The sequence below is a fragment of the Aegilops tauschii genome, chromosome 5 (genome assembly GCF_002575655.3).
Source record: "Aegilops tauschii subsp. strangulata cultivar AL8/78 chromosome 5, Aet v6.0, whole genome shotgun sequence".
Lineage (NCBI taxonomy): Eukaryota > Viridiplantae > Streptophyta > Magnoliopsida > Poales > Poaceae > Aegilops > Aegilops tauschii.
Window position 1 is genome coordinate 19,525,001 of NC_053039.3, and position 7,608 is coordinate 19,532,608.

The 7,608-nt window shown below is 42.0% G+C and overlaps 1 non-coding gene across 1 annotated transcript in view; it reads left to right on the forward strand.

Moving 5' to 3' along the window:
- LOC120965794 (28S ribosomal RNA) overlaps positions 1-50 on the forward strand; it is a 3,360-nt gene extending 3,310 nt beyond the window's left edge. The window contains exon 1 of the ribosomal RNA XR_005758817.1: positions 1-50. This exon is cut by the window's left edge and continues 3,310 nt beyond it. This is a non-coding gene — a ribosomal RNA (28S ribosomal RNA).
- The last annotated feature ends 7,558 nt before the right edge of the window (positions 51-7,608 follow it).

Here is a 7,608-nt window from a genome sequence, read left to right on the forward strand (position 1 = left end):
CCATGCTGCCATGATCCACTGAGATCTAGCCCCATGTCGCATGGATTCGTCCCTCCCCCACAACTCTCCTTCACCAACTAAGGTTCCAAATGGTAGCCAAATTCTGCACCGCTAAGTCATTGGCAAATGAAATGGCAAAGTCCCTTGTTAGACATACGCAATCACCCGACAGGACCATCGGAAACAACACTCAAAACTATATGTGCCAAATGACCAAGATACTTGGCCAATTCATGCGGATGCCGTCGTCACAGGCCACACGGCTAACTTATTGTCAATACAAATGGTAAAGTCCCTTATATCACATATGCAATCACTCCATAAGGCCAGTGGCGAGCACACTCAAAACTATATGTGCCAAGTGACCAAGATACTTGACCGATTCATGCGGATGCCTTTGTCGTAGGCTACACGGCTAAGTCATGGTCAAGTCAAATGGTAAAGTCCCTTATATGACATACGCAATCACTCGATAAGGCCAGTCGCGAGCACACTCAAAACTATTCGTGCCAAGTGACCAAGATACTTGGCCGATTCATACATGTGATGTCATCACAAAGAACGTGTTAAAGGAGACACGGGCAAGAGTCGTAGATGGAACTGGACGCGCACAATGGAAAACTAGGCAAAACCATGTACACGGACTCTTACACGGACCCGTAACGGGCTATACGGGGACACGGGAAAAAAGCGGCCGACGCCCATCATGGACGGAACGGGACGCGCGCCATGGAAAACTGGGCAAAACCACGTACGAGGCACACACACGTACACGGACCCGTGAACGGGCTGTACGTGGACTCGGGGAAAAAGCGGCCGACGCCCGTCGTGGACGGAACGGGACGTGCGCCATGGAAAACTGGGCAAAACCACGTACGAGGCACACACACGTACACGGACCGTTACACGGACCCGTGAACGGGCGGTACGTGGACACGGGAAAAAAGTGGCCGACGCCCGTCGTGGACGGAACCGGACGCGCGCCACGGAAAACTGGGCAAAACCACGTACGAGGCACACACACACGTACATGGACCCTTACACGGACCCGTGAACGGGCTATACGGGGACACGGGAAAAAAAGCGGCCGACGCCCGTCGTGGACGGAACGGGACGCACGCCATGGAAAACTGGGCAAAACCACGTACGAGGCACACACACGTACACGGATGATACGTCTCCGTCGTATCTACTTTTCCAAACACTTTTGCCCTTGTTGTGGACTCTGACTTGCATGATTTGAATGGAACTAACCCGGACTGACGCTGTTTTCAGCAGAATTGCCATGGTGTTATTTTTTTGTAGAAATAAAAGTTCTCGGATTGACCTGATACTTCAGGGAGATTATGTTTGGAAATAATAAAAAATACTGGAGAAAGAATCAAGGCCAGGGGCCCACACCCTGTCCACGAGGGTGGGGGGTGCGCCTACCCCGCTGGGCGCGCCCCCTGCCTCGTGGGCCCCCTGGTGCTCCACCGACCTCAATCCAACTCTATATATTCGTGTTCGGGGAGAAAAAGATCAGAGACAAGGATTCATCGCGTTTTACGATACGGAGCCGCCGCTAATCCCTAATCTCTCTCGGGAGGGCTGATCTGGAGTCCGTTCGGGTCTCCGGAGAGGGGAATCCGTCGCCGTCATCATCATCACCCATCCTCCATCACCAATTTCATGATGCTCACCGCCGTGCGTGGGTAATTCCATCGTAGGCTTCTGGCGGTGATGGGTTGGATGAGATTTACCATGTAATCGAGCTAGTTTTGTTAGGGTTTGATCCCTAGTATCCACTATGTTCTGAGATTGATGTTGCTATGACTTTGCTATTCTTAATGCTTGCACAAGGGCCCGAGTGCCATGATTTCAGATCTAAACCTATTATGTTTTCATGAATATATGTGAGTTCTTGATCCTATCTTGCAAGTCATTAGTCACCTACTATGGGTTATGATCCGGCAACCCCGAAGTGACAATAATCGGGACCACTCCCGGTGATGACCGTAGTTTGAGGAGTTCATGTATTCACTATGTGTTAATGCTTTGGTCCGGTACTCTATTAAAAGGAGGCCTTAATATTCCTTAGTTTCCAATAGGACCCCACTGCCACGGGAGGGTAGGACAAAATATGTCATGCAAGTTCTTTTCCATAAGCACTAATGACTATATTCGGAATACATGCCTACATTACATTGATGAATTGGAGCTAGTTATGTGTCACCCTATGTTATAACTATTGCATGAGGAATCGCATCCGACATAATTCTCCATCACCGATCCAATGCCTACGAGCTTTTCACATATTATTCTTCGCTTAGTTACTTTTTCGTTGCCACTGTTACAATTATTACAAAGCTATCACTGTTACTTTTGCCACTGCTACCGTTACTTCCATACTACTTTGCTACTAAATACTTTGCTGCAGATATTAAGTTATCCAGGTGTGGTTGAATTTACAACTCAACTGCTAATACTTGAGAATATTCTTTGGCTCCCCTTGTGTCGAATCAATAAATTGGGGTTGAATTCTCTACCCTCGAAAATTGTTACAATCCCCTATACTTGTGGGTTATCAAGACTATTTTCTCGCGCCGTTGCCGGGGAGCAGAGCTCTATTCTTTGAGTCACTTGGGATTTATATCTATTGGTCACTATGAGGAACATGAATGACGAAAGAACTAAGATTTTTCCCTCAACTACGAGGGGAGGTAAGGAACTGACATCTAGCTCTACACTTGATTCACCTTCTGTTTTGAGTAAGCTTGCGACACCTAAACCTGCTTCTGCTATTAATTCTGATATGTCGCATGTTATGGATGATGCCACTTCTTCTATGCATGATACTTATGATGAGAATACTTCTATGCTTGATACTACTGTGCCACTAGGTGAATTTCTTGATGAACAACTTGCTAGGGCTAGAGAAAATGAAATTATTGAAACTGATAATATTGATGAAAGTGATGATGAAGATTCTCCCCTGGATATGAATTGCATGTTGTGCCCAAGGGTTATGTTATGGATGAAGAAACTGCTAGAGACTTTCTTGCTTGCAATGATAGGAGTGATCTTAAGAAATTATTAGCTAAGCTGAAAGAAAAATCTCTGAATCCTAGAATGAAATATGACCCTGCTTTTGGTACTTCACCTATCTTTATTACTGATAAGTATTATGATTTGTCTGTTGATACTGAGATAATTACTTTGGTTGAATCTGATCCTTTTTATGGCTATGAATCCAAAACTGTTGTGGCACATCTTACTAAATTAAACGATATAGCCACCCTGTTCACTAATGATGAGAAAACTCGCTACTACTATATCCTCAAATTATTTCCGTTCTCATTAAAGGGTGATGCTAAGATATGTTTTAATTCTCTTGATCCTGGTTGTGTGCGTAGTCCCCAGGATATGATTTATTACTTCTCTGCTAAATATTTCCCCGCTCATAAGAAACAAGCTGCCTTATGGGAAATATATAATTTTGTGCAAATTGAAGAAGAGAGTCTCCCACAAGCTTTGGGGAGGCTTCTCCAATTACTTAATGCTTTGCCTGATCATCCTCTCAAGAAAAATGAAATACTTGATATCTTTTATAATGGAATAACCGATGCCTCCAGAGACCACCTGCATAGTTGTGCTGGTTGTGTTTTCTGGGAATGAATTGTTGACCAAGCTGAATTGCTATTGAATAATATGTTGACTAATGAACATAATTGGACACTTCCTGAACCAACTCCCGAGCCAACTTCGAAGAAAAGGGGTATTCTATTTCTCAGTCCTGAAGATATGCAAGAGGCAAAGAAATCTATGAAAGAAAAAGGTATAAAAGCTGAAGATGTCAATAATTACCTCCTGTTGAAGAAATACATTGCCTTAATTTACCACCTATCGAAGAAACACATGGTCTTGATAACCGGACATAGCTAGTAAAGGTAAATTCTCTCTAGAGATATGATAAAGCTGAAATCCCGCTTGCTAAGTTTGCTAGCCAATGCTTAGATGAGTTTGATAATTTTATGGTTAAGCAAGAAGATTTCAATGCTTATTTTGGTAGACAATTAAAACGTAATGCTTATATGATTGAACACTTGAGTGATTATATGTCTAGAGTAAAAGGTGAACTTAAACTCATTAGTAAACATGCTTCTATGGTTACCACTCAAGTTGAACAAGTACTTATAGCTCAGAATGACTTGCTCAATGAATTAAATAATAAGAAGAATGATAATGTTGTTAGAGTTATGACTAGAGGGGGTAAAATGACTCAAGAACCTTTGTATCCTGAAGGTCACCCTAAGAGAACTGAGCAAGATTTTCAGAGAACTAATGTTGATCCACCTAGTCCTTCAAAGAGGAAGAGAAAGAAAAATGATAGGATTTTGCATGCTTCTAGTGAACCTGTTGTAGACACACCTGAGAATCCCAATGATATTTCTATCTCTGATGCTGAAACACAATCTGGTGATGAACATGAACCTAGAGATAATGTTAATGATGATGTTCATGTTGATGCTCAACCTAGCAATGATAATGATGTAGAGATCGAACTTGTTGTTGATCTTGATAACCCACAATCAAAGAATCAACGTTATGATAAGAGAGACTTTGTTGCTAGGAAGCATGGTAAAGAAAGAGAACCATGGGTTCAGAAACCCATGCCTTTTCCTCCCAAACCATCCAAGAAAAAGAATGATGAGGATTTTGAGCGCTTTGCTGAAATGATTAGACCTATCTTTTTGCATATGCGTTTTACTGATATGCTTAAGTACATGAAAGATATTGTTACAAATAAAAGAAAGATACCGGAAGCTGAAATTTCCACCATGCTTGCTAATTATACTTTCAAGGGTGGAATACCTAAGAAACTTGGGGATCCAGGAGTACCAACTATACCATGCTCCATTAAAAGAAACTATGTTAGAACTGCTTTATGTGATCTTGGAGCCAGTGTTAGTGTTATGCCTATCTCTTTATATCGTAGACTTGATTTGAATAAGTTGACACCTACCGAAATATCTTTGCAAATGGCCGATAAATCAACTACTATACCTGTCGGTATTTGTGAGGAGGTGCCTGTTATGGTTGCAAACGTCAGTATTTTAACGGACTTTGTTATTCTTGATATTCTCGAGGACGATTGTATGTCTATTATTCTTGGAAGACCCTTTTTGAATACTGCAGGGGCTGTTATTGATTGCAACAAAGGCAATAGCACTTTTCATGGCAATGGTAATGAGCATACGGTACACTTTCCGAGGAAACAACCACAAGTCCACAGTATCAATTCTATTGGAAAATTTTCAACTATTACTATTGGAGGTTTTGAATTTCCTCTTCCTACTGTCAAAAAGAGATATGATATTCTTATTGTTGGGGATGTGCATATCCCCGTTGAGGTAACATAGTGTTATTCGAAATTTCTTCGGTTTCATGTTATTCGAAATGAGTTTGTTAACAAGACCTGATCAACCTTGTTAGTGGATTCCTTTTGATGAGCATGAGATGGATTAAGTAAGAAGGCACAACCTTCTGTACCCTCCTTTTACTTTCTGTTATTTAGAATAAATAAAGCAAAAATAGTGTATTCTGTTTGTTTTCTGAATTTTCTGTGCAATAAAAAAATATCCCGAAAATAAAAGTTCTCCAAATGCCTTGAAAATGAAATATGATTTTTTCTAGAATATTTGACAATATCTGGCACCAAGAACACATCAGGGGGGGCATGCACCTGGCCACGAGGGTCCAGGGCGTGCCCACCCCCTGGGCACGCCCCCTGCCTCATGGGCCCATGGTGGCTCTTCTCCACTTATTCCGGCCACCACACACGCCTTCTTCCTCCCAAAAAATCACCAACCAGCTCAAGCACGAGTTCTAGCTCATTTTGCTGCGATTTTTGATCTCCTAGCTCAAAGCTCCACTCACAAAACTGCTTTTGGGGATTGTTCTTCGGTATGTCACTCCTCGAATGGTCAAACTAGTTTTTGTTCTAGTGCTTTATTCATTGCAAATTCTTGCTGCCTAGGTGACCCTGTTCTTGAGCTTGCATGTCAAATTTATATGGTCCCAAGTAATTCTAATGCATGATATAGTCTCTAGGCACTTGTGGGAGTAGTTGCAATTAATTTTGTTGATTTTGGTTCACTTTTATTTCAAGTTACTAAAAATTTCAGAAATTTTTCAGAGGAAGAAATATGTTTAGGAAAATGTACCAAGGTGGTTCTTCAAGGAAGCAAGGACCCAGGCCCGCAGTACGTGATGCGGACGATGAACCACCGAGAGAAGCTCAAGTGCGGCCTTGTGAATGGCCGTTAGACGATTTCATGGTCCAAGAAGGAATTAAGGAGGAATTTGATGCATATGTGCGTAATGCTGAACTCGAGGGCTTCATGCTAGATAAGTGCCCTCAATACTATCACCTAACTGATTCCTTTGTGAGAAGGTTCAAATTTTCATCTTCATGTAATTCTCACACTGTCCTGTTTGATATCTATGGCCAATCTTACACTATGGACCTAGGGGATTTTAATACTGCTTGCAAACTTCCACAATGGGGTAGTGCTAGTGAACCTCGCAAATCTGAGCTTAGTGATCTTGTTGCTAGTATTACAGTGGGGGAGTCTAGAGATATAACACAAGCTACCATGGGGAGCATTCATTTTCCTACTATACATTATTTTGCTCTCTTCATAGCTAGGTGCATAAATGGTAAGTGAAGCATGTCACATGTGTGTCCCTGACCTTAGTGTTCTCTGGAGTGCTGTTTTAGGAGATAAACACTATAACTTGGGGGCGATTGTTGCATGGAGGTTGCATAATAATGGTTTAAGTGGAGACTTTTTTGGGGGAGTTTATGCAACCCGTGTGCCTAATTTTCTTGGGATACCCATACATGAGAGTGATACGGAATTGCTCCCACTTATCTAGGATATGAGGCTATGGTTCGCATCAGTTTATTGAGAAGAATGAACAACATCTCCAGTACCGACTAATGTTTGACAGGCGCAGCATTTTCCATGTTGCCCTCCCTGCTCCTACTATCTTTGACTTTCAGAAAAAAAGGGAGATTTATTATAACCAGGGAGGAGGCAAACGAGTATAAGAGGAGGACGGAGACAGCTTGTCTCCAAGCAGCAGCTCATGAGGCAATAGCTGCTGCATCACAGTACAACCCCAACTATAACTTTGGATATCCGCCAGGCCAGCCATGGCCATAGACCAACTTAGGCCAAAAGCCTAAGCTTGGGGGAGTACGTATTTCTCACCCACATTACATTTATGTTCACACGCTCATGCTAGTTGTCGGTGCTCATACTTTTTCATTGTACTATCCATGCCAGTTTATTTTCCTTCTCTAGTCTTCTTCTTGTGTGTTTGAAAAACCTTAAGAAAAACAAAAAAATAGTTGTAGCTTTTAGCTACTTTACTTTCCATGCCTGTAGTAGTAATAATAAAAAAAGGAAAAAGATTTCTCGTTCTTCTTTTTGCTTGTTGGGAGCTTTCCCGTGTAAATAGTTTTATTTCTTTTCTTGTTCTTTGGGGGTCGAGAGGAGAAGACCATAATGAAAATGTTGAAGTGGCTCTTATATGCATTTTTGTTGAATTAACCAAGAG